Raw genomic sequence first — 14157 nt, 5'->3', positions numbered from 1 at the left:
TCCCAGCAGTCTCAAGGTCGGAGCACAACACCCAGAACTCACACCTCGCTGGGAGCTGCTGAGGGAGCAGCACGCACACCAGGCACCGTGTAGGGCTCCCATCCCCCCCGAACAAGGGGGAAATCGGCTTTCTCAGAGGACCAAGTCCTCAGGGCTGGCAGAGGAGAGCACTCAGCAGGAAAACCCAGTCCCCCTCCAAAAACTCCCCAGAGCACAGCTGCTCAGAGGGAGAAACCGCCGGGGGATTGAAGTCCACACTCAGCTAAAGAAGGAAAGTGCCACTGCTGCCCTCCAGAATATTGATCCCGACAGGGATTCAGCTGAGTGAGGCTGCCCAGAGCTGGCCGAGGCTGGCCAGGCGCACTGTGCTCCCTGAGGAGGTTGTTCGTGGCGTGGCTGGGGTTGGCAGGGACCTGTCCAGCCTGAAATCCTGGTGAACTGCTGCCCAGCCAAGGACCCAGAGGCACAGCAGCCAGCACTCCTGGTGTCCTGCTCCTTACAGCACCAGGAACTCCAGGATTCTCATCCTGAGCCCCAAAAACGATGGAGCCCAGGTGAGAGGAAAACCAATAAATCCTGCAGTGACTTTGGAGTGCCCATCAGCTCTCGGCTGTGCAGCTCTGTGGGACTCTGGGTCTGTCCAGGAACAGGAGCCATTGCCTCCAGCAGCCAGACAGGACATCAGCAGCCCCAGCCCACCCCTGCCCACTCCCTGGGCTCTGGGAGTGTGGCAAAACTCAGCCAGGGGAAGAGCAGCCTCTGTTTTCCTCCTCAAAAACCCCAAGGCCAACAGAAATGACACAGATCTGATGTGAGTAAGAGCTGCCCAGTTTTATAGCTCGGTTTTCAGAGAGGAAACGCTCTTGTTCCTGGCAGCAATTCTGAAAACCCCTGGCCACATGATGCAAGAGTTAATTTTAGCAGCCTCTACCAGTCATTGCCACCACGGTGGAGGCTGAAGTTCCACCCAGCATCACGGGAAACTCCTGGCTCCAGGTGAGATCCCAGGAGGATGGGGACAGCCCGGTGTGCTCACAGCCTGACGGGAGCGGGGTGCCACCGGCAGGGTGGGATGGCAGCCCCAGGGCTCCTCTCTGGGGAAGGGGGAAGCTCAGCACAGGAGTTCCTGTGTGTCACAGGGGGAAAATAAAAAATTCAGCAAGTGCATCATTTGGAGAGGGGAAAAAAAGGTGTTTCCCAAAGCGCAGCCCGAGCTGCTCCTGCTGAGGAGGAGCTGAAGGACACAGCAGCGGCCAGGGACCCCTCCCAGCACTCCCAGGGACGGACACAAAGGGACATCCCTGCTGGGAGGGCGGGTCTGTGGCCACTCACAGGAGCTGGTAAAACCCCAGGAGGCTCCTGCAGGAGACCCTCCCAAAAGCGGTGGACGCCTGGCGATGGCTCCATGGCCACACAGAGCTCCTCCCATGAGCCCTGAAGCTGAAGGTGCCCCAAGGAGGGTCTGGATCAGCAGGAGACCCTCCCAAAAGCTGTGGGACACCTGGCAATGGCTCCATGGCCACACTGAGCTGGTGCTGAGCTCCTCCCATGAGCTCCTGAAGCTGAAGGTGCCCCAAGGAGGGTCTGGATCGGCAGGAGACCCTCCCAAAAGCTGTGGAACACCTGGCGATGGCTCCATGGCCACACTGAGCTCCTCCCATGAGCCCCTGAAGCTGAAGGTGCCCCAAGGAGGGTCTGGATCAGCAGGGTCCCAGCACAGCCCCACATCCCCCATCTCCCACAGCAGCTGCCCCTGCAAGGGCCGCCTCTGGCCATCCCTGGGAAAATCCCTTTTCACCGTGCAAGGTCACGCGTGGGTGGCACTGTCACCCTCAGAGCGCAGGGAAACACCAGCGCTGCCCCACCAGGAGCGCTGCTCTTCACTGTTCCGTGCTCCCCTGAGCCAGCCCGGCCTCTCCAAACCCTGCCCAGGACTCTTGTCCCCCACGGATGTCCTGGGGCTCCTGACTCTGCTGCCCTGGCTCGCGGGAGGGGGCAGGGCTGGGTTGTTGGGTTTCTGCTCTAGAATAAACAACTCCCGGCCTGAACGGGGTCAGGGAGAGCCCCAGGTGCCACAGGGGTCCCTCCCAGAGGGGACCCCAATCCCTGCCCCACTGCCCTCCCCTCGCAGCTCCCTGATGCGCAGGAGCTGATGCTAATTCCTTCTGGCGATTTGCAAAAACGAGTTTACACGTGAGAATTCAATTGGCTCTGGCTCTGCTGAGCTCACTCCAGCTGCGAAACAAAGTGAGAGAGAGACAAACCTACAAACAAGCAGCGTGACCATTTCTGAGGGCTTTTTGTGAGCTCTAATGCCAAACCCACTAAACAGATTAACTTCCAGCGTAAACAAGCAAGTAAATCTTTCCCCCAAGGCCCTGTGCATCCAAAGGAAGCTTTAGAAGTTGCTTCCTGCCATTGTGGAGGCCCTGCTGGGAACCCAGGAGCCTTTTCAGTCCCTGGCTTGGTTGCCCAAACCCTTCAGACTGCTCCCAGCACCGCTGGCTGCAGCGCCACAGAGGACAGATGACGGCAGGGACGTTTCTGTCCCCATCACCCCGAGGGCAAGCAGGGCTGGAAGCCACAAATGTGCCCAGCTGGGGTGGTACAGCCACAGCACTCCCCTCACAGCCAGGGGAGGAAGGAAGGAAGGAGGTCTCCAAAGGGGGACAGCCCGAGGACAGGGGCACCCATCCAGCGGGGGCCAAGGGCAGCAGGGTCCCCCCCGAGCGCCCTCAAACAGCCACGGCAGCATCCACCCCTCCCTGTGAGGGACGGACACCAGCCCACTGGGACCTTTCCAAAGCCAAGCTCACCCTGGCAGGCTGCAGGCTCGGCCCTGAGGCCATGCCCGTGTCCCAGAGCTGCAGGGGGACAGCAGCTCAAAGGGAGGGTGCTGGCACTGGGGACCTTGGGGCTGCCCCCACACGGTGAGCCAGCTCCAAGGCCCTGGGCTGGCCGTGCCCGAGGGCAGGGCCCTGAGCTGGACCCTTCTTTGGGCTGGCCTTGTACAGCCACAGCCACAGCCCCGGCAGCCCAAAACTGCACGGAGAGCACAAGGCAAGAGGTGCCCCCCTCTGCACGTGAAAAACCTGTCCATGACTCTCTGCCCCCTCTTCCCAGCTCAGGGACTGACCTGGAGGTGACACCACAGCCACAGGTGACACCAAGAGCAACCCAGCCCTGAAGAGCCTCCAGCCAGGCTGGCACAGCCCTGACCTCAGAGCAAGCGCCCAAATCCCCCCTGGCACCCACCACAGGAGCAGGGAGCTCAGCAGGTGAGATATTGTTTAACTCTCACCTGGAGCAGCTGGGACAGTGTTACTCTCACCTGGAGCAGGTGGGATGGTGTTTGGCTCTCACCTGGAGCAGCTGGGATGGCATTTAACCCTCACCTGGAGCAGCTGGGACAGAGATACTCTCACCTGGAGCAGGTGGGATGGCGTTTGGCTCTCACCTGGAGCAGGTGGGACAGTGTTTAACTCTCACCTGGAGCAGGTGGGACAGTGTTTAACTCTCACCTGGAGCAGCTGGGATGGCGTTTGGCCCTCACCTGGAGCAGGTGGGACAGTGTTTAGCTCTCACCTGGAGCAGGTGGGACGGCATTTAGCCCTCACCTGGAGCAGGTGGGACAGTGTTTAACTCTCACCTGGAGCAGGTGGGATGGCATTTAGCCCTCACCTGGAGCAGGTGGGACAGTGTTTAACTCTCACCTGGAGCAGGTGGGATGGCGTTTAGCCCTCACCTGGAGCAGGTGGGATGGCGTTTAATGCTCAATATCCTCCATCACTTCTAAATCCAGCACTGGGACCGGGCAGCTGAGGGCCAGGGAGTTCCCAGGCTCTGGGCCATCAAAGTTGGTTTCAACCATTGCTCCACACCCGGCGTTCCCTAAGGGAACAGCCCCCAGCATGGAGACCAGATCGGCCTGGGGACAGGTCCCAGCTAATGGGCAGCCCTCGGGGAGCATCGACCTCGTTGGCTTTGATTGCAACCCAGCTAATTGATCCGGGAGGCCCAGGCAGGACCCCACAGCTGGACGAGGAGCAGCAGGCATCTCTCCCGGGCTGGAATTCCCTCATTCCCACTGCAAAGCCCCCACACCTGAGAGAGGCCGTGAGTCCCCCCGGCAGCTGCACGCCTGTGTACCCATTTGGGAGCTCCATCAACACAAAGACACCGAGAATGAAGAAACATTGGCGGGGTTTCACATGCACAGACCGCCAGAAACAATGAGAAAAGGGAAATGCCACCTGAAAGGATGGGAGCTTGTTTGCCGAGAAGCCTCTGGGCTGAGGGTTTAAATAGACACAGAGCACGGGGGAAGCAGCTGAAAAGGGAAGCGTTTCATCCTAATTTGAGACAACAAAGAATAGGCCTTTGTGGAAGGGATGAAAAACACTTCTGCAGGCAGAGAACGGCGCCGTTCCCCAAGCGAGCGGCAGCAGCCGTGCCCATCCCCGCAGCCCGCGATGGAGCCGGCAGACCCGGCAGGGAGAACACCCGCAGCGGCCGCACAGCCCCTCCGGCAGAGCTCCGGCCCGGCTAATCCCCTCCCCGGCAGCTGCCGGGCAGTCACAAGATCGCGGCGAGCTGAGCCCTTCCTGCTCAGACACAGCAGCCGCGAGCGGCGTGACCGGGACCGTGCCCGCGTCCCCTCGCACGGGCTGCCCGTGCCAGCTGTGTCACCCCTGCTGCAGCCACCCCCGAACCAGCGCCGGCAGCGTTCTGGGGGCGCCCAGGCTGCTGCCAGCCCGAGCTCTGCGGGGACTCTGAGCCATGACACACAGCCCTGGAGGGGAAGCCAAGGCCCAGCCCCACCTCTCGTTCAAACACAGCCGGAGCCCCCGCGGCGCAGAGTCACTCAGAACGGCCACCGAGAACGGTCACCGAGAATGGTCACAGCTCCCGCAGCCAGGGAGCGCTTTCCTATTCCCCTTCTCGCTGGGCCAGCAGCTCACGCTCCCATCTGCCGGGCCCTGCGGGCACAGGGGGGAGGCAGCCCCGGGGCACCCCGAGGGCTCCAGCCCCGTTCCGGGAAGGAGCGGCCCAGGTGGGAGCGCTCAGCCACAGCCGCCCCGGCAGCTCCGGCCTCCAGGCTCGGCTTTACCAAGCCAGAGACCGAGCCTGGGCGAGCCGTCAGGCGCTGCAGGTTGAACGCAGCTGAAGTGAAACCGGCGCAGCCCCAAGCTCCCGGAGCATCGCTGTGCTGCGGCTGCACGGCCCCAGCTCCCGTCCGGCCGCACATCTGCCCTCCCGGCCCGGCTTCCCGCTGCGCCAGCCCTGCAGCCGCAAGCTGAGGTTGCTTTATTTTTTCTTTTTTTCTTTTTTCTTTTATTTTTTTTCCAGTGGCAGAGCTTGAAATCAGAGATGAACAAGTCTGAAGGAGCTCCTGCCTGGCCTCTCATGTATTCCAGATGCACACGCTCCAATCGCCGCTTGCCAAACAGGATACGAGGCGCAAGGAAATAAAGCATTTTATCTTCAAGCTTTTCCAAGAGGGTATTAGAAACAATGGGGAGGAAATACAAAATTAACACTAGAGAAGAGCAATTGGCAGTGCCCTTGCGAGGCTGTTCTTCATGACAAGGCTGCCTATTCAGCGGCTTTCATTAGGAAAATCACATCGCAGAGCCGTTCCCAACAGTGTCCCTATTTCCTAATTAGGCTTCGCCAAAGAGCTGCATCTCCCCGTTCCCGCCCGGCGCACAATCACAACAATTACCATTTCATTGCACCCGGCCGCCGAAAACACCGCAATTAAAGCATCTGAGGAGTCACACGGGCGCGTCAGCAGGGAGACGAGTTCTCACGTCGTGCTAATTGGCGGCCAAAGAGGGATCAGAAGGACGGGAACGGCGGGGCTCGCTCTCCGTGCTGGGAAAGGCGCTCGGGAGCTGCGGCCGCTCCCCGGGCTCCCCCCCAGGAGCGCGGACGGGGCTCGGTGCCAGCGGGGAGCGCTGCTGACGGGTCCTGTCCCCGCTCCGGGCTGCGGCACCGAGGGATGCTCTCCGCATCCCCGGGAATACCCCTGGGTCACACCCCCGTCACCCAAGAGCCCTGCCCCGACACAGGTGACGCAGCGCTGGGGGGGTTGCAGGTGTCACCTGGGGCCCCCGGTGATGGCTTTGGATGGGTGGGACCGTGTCCTCACACCGGACATGAGGGACGGGACAAGGGTGGGGAGTCCTGAGCCTCGGAGGGAAGCGGAGCAAAGGAGAGGCAAGAGAAAGAGCTGCAGGGCCAGGATTGCACCCACAGCTCCCGTTCTCCTCCAGGCAGCGACACTTCCAGCCCAAACCAGCAACGCACAGAGCTGCCATGCGGGCAGACCTGCCAGGCAGTAGTGCAGTGCCCAGGGAGCTGGGGGGCAGTTTCCATACTAACCTCATCCTCCCTCCCCATCCTCTCACCTGGGAGTTCAAACCGCTGCTGGGAGCAGAGCGCAGACACAAAAGGAGCCTCTCGCTGCTCAGAAGCACCGGGGGAACTCACCTGAGTGGCACCCTCGGGCACACTTTTCCCCTTGCAGAATAATAATGCAGAATCGGGCAGCCCCGCCGCGCTCAGCGGGCACCCGAGAAAGAGAAGTTGAAACTACTCCAGGGGGAGCAGCAGCATGGCAAGGTCCCCGTGCCGTGCTGGGCTGTCCCCGGCCGCCGGCAGAGGCAGAGCACCGACGCTGGCAGCCCTCGGCCCCGGGGCTGCTGCGGCACGGGCAGCTCGCCCTGCCAGAGCAGCTCATCCTGCTGGAGCAGCCGCTGCTCCTCGCTGCCAGCGCTGCCCACGGCTCTCGGTCCTTCTTTCTCAGCGCAAAACCCACATCTTCATTTTCACATTCGGCGAGAAGGCGCTCGGGGCCACCTTTGGTTGGTTTCTGTCCCAGCTGGATGCCCTGATCTCCACGGGGAGGAGGGAGAAGCCAGCGGCGCCATGCCACAGCCCCGAGGCGTGGGGCTGCCCCCACCCAGCCAGGCACGGCAGAACTCTGCTTTCTCCCTCGGAGGAAGCACCTCCAGCACTGCTCGTGCCCTTTCCTCGGCCCTGAGAGCTGCAGAGCTGTGGGAGCAGGACGGGGGTGGCCACACAGGGCCAGGGAAGGCAGAGCACTGAGCTCCCATCCCAGCTCCCATCCCAGCTCAGCTGGCTCTGCCCAGCACCCCCGGCCTCACCCGAGCCCTCCGGCCTCGCAGTCACCGTGAGTGAGGGACACAACCACTGCCACCACCACAGCCAGGCCCTGGCTCCTTATCTTCTCACCTTTCAGCGTCTGAGCTCCAATCTGAGCGGCACCCAGAGCTCCAAACCACTTTGCAACCAGGTTTCGGAAACACTTCACAACACTGCGCGCTCTGAACGAGAGCAAAACCCAAACACCAAACCCAGAGACCTTTCTGACAGCAGCAAAAGGAAAGCCTTGACATCCTGCATAATCCCTGGAGTTTGCAGCGGACCGAGATTTAGAAAATTGACCTAACTGGGAAAACCAAACAAATTGCAGCTGTTCAGCAGCAGGGCAAGCAGCAGCAGCAGCACCAGCCTGCAGCTGCCTGAGCAGTTTCGCTGCCCCGGGAGCAGCACGGCCCGAAACCAGCCCTGAGCACAGCTACCGGTGCTGGGGACAGCAGCCAGGTTGTCACAAACATGAAAACAAAGGGCTGAAAGCTCTTTTCTCCCGCTTTCGTTAGTGATTTGAATCAGCAGAGCCTTTTTCTCCCTCAGGGCTCACACCTCCAAAGCAGCTCGACATGCTCTGGGGGAGCCGGGCCGGGCACTGGCCACTGACTGGGGGGCACTGGTGACACTGGGAGGCCACGGGAGGATGGCACAGCAAGCAGCACGGGCTGCTGCAGGAGGCAGCGCGGGCACAGCTCGGGGCTGCACGGGTCCAGCCCCCCATGCCGGAGGGGCGATGCTGCTGAGCTTGTCACATCCCAAGCCACATCCTGTTGCCAAAGCGGAGCCTTCCCTGGGGCCGCACCTCAGCCCCTCGGGCTGCCCAGAGCCGGCCGAGGGAGCGACAGGCGACCTTTGTGTCCCTGCAGGGAAGGGCTCCTGTTGCAGCGCCCGGGGTGAGTCACCGCCGCCCCGCCTGCAGCCCTGCCAAAACCCCGGGCGGGGTCCGGAGAGCCCCCGGCATTTCCCGGGGACCCCGCCGCGGCACGGGGGTCCCCTGGGGCGGGCAGGGCCCCACACCTGGCCCCGAGCAGCGGCTCCGTGGGGCCACGCGGAGAAAAACAAACACAGAGTCCCGAAATGAGTCACAGCAGCCGGGCCGTCCCCAGCCGGGGTGACACCGGCTCCTCCCGGCCAGGGGCTGCGGAGAGCCCCCTCCAGGGGTGCAGGAGAAACCCCTCCCCGGGCACTGACACCCCGCTGGTGGGTCGGAGAGGAAGCCCCCAGTTACAGGCGAGCCCCGCATGCCGCCGGTTTCTGTCCCCTCCCCTGGGCACTCACTGCCCCCTCCGGGCACGGCCGTGCCCAGCGCGCCAAGTCCCAGCCCGCGGTTTCACGGACACCCGGGAACACAGGGCAGCTCTTCCTCCACGTGCACGGGGTGTACGGAGCCCCCCGCCCCGGTCACCCCGGGCTCGGTGCGTGCACGGTCCCCCCGTCCCGGTCACAGGGACACCCCGGGCTCGGTGCGTGCACGGTCCCCCCGTCCCGGTCACCCCGGGCTCGGTGCGTGCACGGTCCCCCCGCCCCGGTCACAGGGACACCCCGGGCTCGGTGCGTGCACGGTCCCCCCGTCCCGGTCACAGGGACACCCCGGGCTCGGTGCGTGCACGGTCCCCCCGTCCCGGCCCCCCCGGCTCTCCCACCTGCGGGGCGGCTGCCGCCGGGGCTCCGTGCCCATCCTCGGCCGGCCCCGCCGGGCTCTCGCCGGGCTCCGCTCCGCGCCGGGCAGCACCGGCGGCACCGGGGCGGGCGGGGCTGGCGGCGGGTCCGCCCTGCACATGTGCGCGGCCCGCCCCGGCACCTGCCCCCCGCCCCCCGCTTCCTCCGCCCGCCCAGCCCTGCGTCCTTCCCTCCCTCCATCCAGCCGTCCCTCTGTTCCTGCCTCGCTGCCAGCGCTCCGCCGTTCACCCAGCCAGTCATCCATGGATCCCCTCGTGCATCCATCCATGGACCCATCTATCCTTACACCACCACCACTTTCCCTTCCACCCTTCACTCTTCCATTCATCCACCCCTCCTTGTATGCCTTGCTCCCGCCAGTCTGCACTGCATCCCTCCATCCATCCATCCATCCATCCCTCGATCCATCCATCCATCCATCCATCCATCCATCCATCCATCCATCCCTCCATCCATCCATCCCTCCATCCATCCATCATCCATCCATCCATCCCTCCATCATCCATCCATCATCCATCATCCATCATCCATCATCCATCCATCATCCATCCATCATCCATCATCCATCATCCATCATCCATCATCCATCCATCCCTCCATCCATCCATCCATCCATCCCTCTATCCATCATCCATCATCCATCATCCCTCCATCATCCCTCCATCATCCATCCATCCATCCATCATCCATCCATCATCCATCATCCATCATCCCTCCATCATCCATCCATCCATCCATCATCCATCATCCATCATCCCTCCATCCATCCATCCATCCATCCATCATCCATCCATCCATCATCCATCCATCATCCATCATCCATCCCTCCCTCCCTCCCTCCCTCCACCCATCCACCTCTCCATTTCTCCCTCCCTCTCTCCATCCCGTGTGTGATGTTTTCCTCCCCTCCCTGCGCTGCCCTGTGTCTCACCTTCGCAGGGCAGGCCCTCAGTCCCTCCGTGCCGGCGCCAAGCCCAGGCTGGTGACACCAGGCTGGGGGCGCGCTGCTCTGGTGGCACCTGGGAATGGCCTTTTCCTGCTGCCCTGACGGCTGCTCCTGAGCAAAGGCCGCTCCCACCCCGGTTCCTGGCCCCACAGGGCCGCTCCCACCCCGGTTCCTGGCCTCACACCTGTCCCTCTCCCCTGTCCCCCGTGCTCGGGGCCGGATCCCGCCCGGCCGGTGCTGCGGCAGCAATCCGGGCAGGTTCCTCTGCGGATTTCGGTTTGTCGAAGAGAGTGACCGCTGCCGCTGCTGCTCCGAGAGTCGAAACCTGCTCGGGGGCCAAAATAGCTGTGGGTTCAGCAGTGAAATTCCAGTGAATTTTAAAAAAAGCAAACCCAGTCAGAGCCGAAATCCCCTTTCATTGGTGGCCCACGGAGACGAACGCCCGCTGCGCGAAGCACGTGGGACGAGAGCCCGGGGTGCCGGCGTCACCTGCGCCAGGTGAAACCCCGTGGGGGGACGTGGGCTCGGCCTTGGCCAGCTGAGCGGCCACCAGCAGTTCAGAAGAAATCCTGGGGCAGCAAAAATAGGGGACAGGGAAGGTCAGGTGGTGATGTCGCGGTGCCGCCTGCCCCACGGTGCTGACCTGGGAAAGAGCCGAGCGCTGCGGCAGAGCTCTGTGTCCCAGCTGCCCTCGGCCAGAGCTCTTCACTGGATGCCAGGCTGGGGTGCCAGTCAGACCTTTCCCATCCCTCGTGCCCATCCCCACCTCCTCATTTCAGACCCAGCTTCTCAGGCAGATCCCCGAACTGGAGGAACTGGGAGGCATCTGAGGGGCCAAAGCTGCAGAGGCCAAACTCCTCTGGCCGCTGCGGCCACGGCGTGTCCCCTCCTGTCCCTTCCCTCCCCACCTGAGGCACTGGCAGCTCCTTGTTTTGCTCCTGGGGGCCCGGGGCAGCTGAGGAAGTTACCAAACATGGGCTGGGGGGGCTCGTGGCGGCGGAAGGAAGCGGAGGAGGGCAGGGAGGGGCCGTGCCAGGGCTGCAGCGGTGACAAACAGCGCCTGGGGCCGCCAGGCTGACACAGCCAGCTCGGGGAAAGGGCTCTGGAGCAGGGCCACCTCCAAGGGATGTCGACACCAGCACGTTCCTGAGTTCCTCCTTACTGCTGGATGAGTTCAGGGGAATGTGGGGATGCCGGTGCCACACCAGGGTGACAGCAGGCAGCAGGAAGTGATCCCAGGTGGCTTCTGGGTCACACAGAGAGCAGGAATGGCATCCTCAGTGGCTCCCAGCCACAAGGAGAGATATTGAGTGTGGCTGTGGTGACACCAGCAATGATGCCAGGCTGTTGGAGCTCCAGCCAGAGCAGCCATGGAGCAGCTCCGGCACATCCCAACCCCTGGAGCTGCCAACCAGCCGCAGCAGGAGGAGGAAGCTGAGGCTGTGCTCTGATGAGCTCATTTAGACCTTTGAGTTCTCTGTGAACACCCCAGAGACAAAGAATGGGTTGGGTTGGAGAGGACCTTAAAGGTGATCTTGTCCCAAACTGCCAGCAGGTGAAGGGACACCTTCGGCTGAACAAGGGGCTCCAAGTCCCGTCCATCCTGGCCTGGGACACCGAAGTTCACCTTACCCCGAAGTTCGGTTCATCACAGTCTCGTTGCCATTCCTCCCTGCTCCACACCCAGACACGCTCCCAGAAACAGCAGCTCCACCCCAGCCCCACACGGGGAGTGCAGCATTTCAGCCCCCCCAAAACACCGTGAAGTCACCAGCTCTACACTCAGGCCGAGCTCTGCAGACTGCAGCCAGCACTTCTCCCTGGGGCGCTGCTGGTGCCCAGAGCAGGGATTTCCAGGGGTTTGGGATGGCTGGCCTGTCCTTACACAGCCCCGGGGCTGCTGGGGGCTGCTGGGCTGCCCAGGCTCCAGGTGAGCCCGCTGCTTCCCTCTCCCTGAGCTCCCCCAGGAACGGGGATCCCAGCCCGGCAGAGCTGCTCTCTGCCTCCCCCACCGCCTGTCCCCGGGGGGAAGGGGAAGCAGCGTCACTGAAAAGGGAACCTTCTTGTCTCTGGTTTTCCCCACAACTTGTGTTTTTCATTTCTCAGTGCGCACTCAGAGGATCCTGACAGACTCTTCCGCAGCCCTTGAGAAATGAAACTGGGGCAGAGCCCTCGCTGCGGGCAGATCTGACACCAGACCTTCCCCTTCCACCTCCCGGGAGGAGGAGACAGTAGAACTTTACATGACCCAGTCTGCTGAGGTGTCACAGGTATTCTGGCAGTTCTGGGCTGGGAGGACTCCAGAGCTGTCCCAACTCTCGGCAGATGAGTCTGATCTGCCCTGCCCTGGGGCTGCCGGCATTCCCAGCGCTTCGCTCAGCCCCGGCTCCTCCTTCGGGCGGCACTCAGCCCAGGCTGGAGCCCTCTCCTCGCTGCTCAGAGCTCCCTGCCTGGCAGCCGGGGACTCCTGCCCGGGTCCCTGTCCGGGGCCAGGCGGAGCGCAGGCAGCCCCGCAAGGGGCAGAGCCTGGGAAGAGCCGGGCCGGGAGCGGCTTTCCCGTGGGCTGAGGTTTCCACCCTGCGTCCTGCCGGAGAACTGCACCGGTGGAGCGAGCTCAGCATCCCCCGGGGGTGCAGCTCAGCTGGGCAATGATCCCCGGAAAACACCTGCCAGGAGTGCTCTGCCTCTGGCAGCGCCCCGGCTCAGCCCGGAGCAGGCGCGATGTGAGGGCTGAAATTCCGTGGGTCCCGTGCTGTCTGTGGCTGTGGTGACCCTCAGCCCTCTGTCTGTCACCTCAGAGTCTCCAGAGCCGGCAGCACCTTCGCTTCCCGAAGCAGCCCAGCTCCTGGTGAGCTCCTCAGCCATCGCACCGGGCTCTGGGCACTGCCAGCTCGGCTGGGCCCACACCAGGACTCGCTCCAGCTCCTGATGGCACTGAACAAATCTGGGCAAAAAGGAATAAATCTGGGCAAAAGTTAATAAATCTGGGCAGTGCCTGGAGCTGGCTGCACGCTGGACCTGTGCTGGGCTCCCCCCAGGCCTGGGGACAGGGGGACACATCCCTGGGCAGCCACACACCCAGAGGTGGAGGTGGCAGCGCCCCGGGGCTGTGAGGCCGGAGCAGCTGCCGTTTGTTCTCCTTGCCCGGGTCACAGCCCTGTCACCCAGCACAGCCACCAGGGCCCCGGGGCAGCACCGCCCAGCCGTGTGCCACCCCTCACTGCCGCCGCCCCTCCACTTTTGGGTGCACGTTTTATGATGGCCAAGGTGTAAATCGGGTAAATCTGAAAATCTGAGTAGAAACCAGAGTCCTGCACCCCTCGGGAGCTGGGCTGCGCCTTCCCAAATGCAGGGCCTGAATACTTCAGCAAGGGACATCCCAGAGCAGCAAGGGACGGCCAAGATCCCCAGCTGGGACACCTGGGGCTGTTTGGCCTCTCGGGCGCTTTTGCTCCCAAATGCGGCTGCGGCGGGAGAGGGCCCGGACCACAAGAACAAGGACGGGGATCCCGTGCCCTCCCAACCCCTGGAGGGGTCCCTCCCCCGGACACGACCCGTCCTGTCCCCATCCCGCTCGGCGCTGGGACCCCAGCAGATGGCAGCAGGGCCTCAGGGTGAGCTCCATGGATCGCTTCTTCCCGCGAGTTTCCTTTTTTCCCGGCTCGCTTGAAGCGAGAGTGATCCGTGCAAATCCGCCGCGGGTGCTCCTTGGGATGAGCTGGACTGGGAGAGGGACATCTGCCCTGCTCCCTGCCCCGGTGACAAACTCGGCGTCCTCTGCAGGCACCCGAAAGCTGTGCCCGCACCAGCCGTGAGGAGAGAACGGGGTTTGTGGGCAGGGTTTATCTCGCCCCTGGGTAAATGGCAAAAATGGGACAAAGATCTCCCCCGGGCCAAGCAAAAGAGGCTGGAAGCAGGACAGAACCGGGCTGGAGCAGCCCGTCCTCAATCCTCCTGTGGGGGCAGCAGGGCGGGCAGGACGCGGGAGGTGCCCAGGTGGGCCCAGGTGAGACCTGGCTGACGTTCCGAGCTGCCTTTCCTGCGGCGGACACCAGGAGCCTTCCCGAGGCTGCGGGCAGCGCTCTCTGCCCGGTGTCCGGGGGAGCCGGGGCTGACCGGGAGCGCTCCATTCGCCTTCTCCCACCCCCCACCCCTCCATCCCGCCCCTTCGTGCTTCCCGGGCGCTCTCCTCCGGCATTGCGGGGCTCGGGCACGCCGGGATCGGCTTCCAGGCAGGCGACGGTGGCGCCGAGCAGCAGGCAGGCGACAGCGAGGAGTTCGGCCGGGCAGACGAGCGCTGCCCAGCTGCCCCTGCCGGCCCGGAGCGGGCCGGGGGGTCCCGGCAGGGCTGG

The 14157-nt window shown here is 63.4% G+C and overlaps 1 protein-coding gene across 1 annotated transcript in view; it reads right to left on the bottom strand.

The window, feature by feature from the left end:
• Positions 1–8920, bottom strand: part of PIK3R5 (phosphoinositide-3-kinase regulatory subunit 5) — a 40952-nt gene extending 32032 nt beyond the window's left edge. The window contains 1 exon segment of the mRNA XM_038157419.1: positions 8823–8920. The gene's annotated coding sequence lies outside the window, so the exon portion shown is untranslated.
• Positions 8921–14157: the final 5237 nt, after the last annotated feature.

The sequence above is a fragment of the Motacilla alba genome, chromosome 18, assembly GCF_015832195.1.
Source record: "Motacilla alba alba isolate MOTALB_02 chromosome 18, Motacilla_alba_V1.0_pri, whole genome shotgun sequence".
NCBI lineage: Eukaryota > Metazoa > Chordata > Aves > Passeriformes > Motacillidae > Motacilla > Motacilla alba.
Note: the sequence above shows the minus strand (reverse complement) of the source record. Positions and strands in the feature narration are given on the sequence as shown.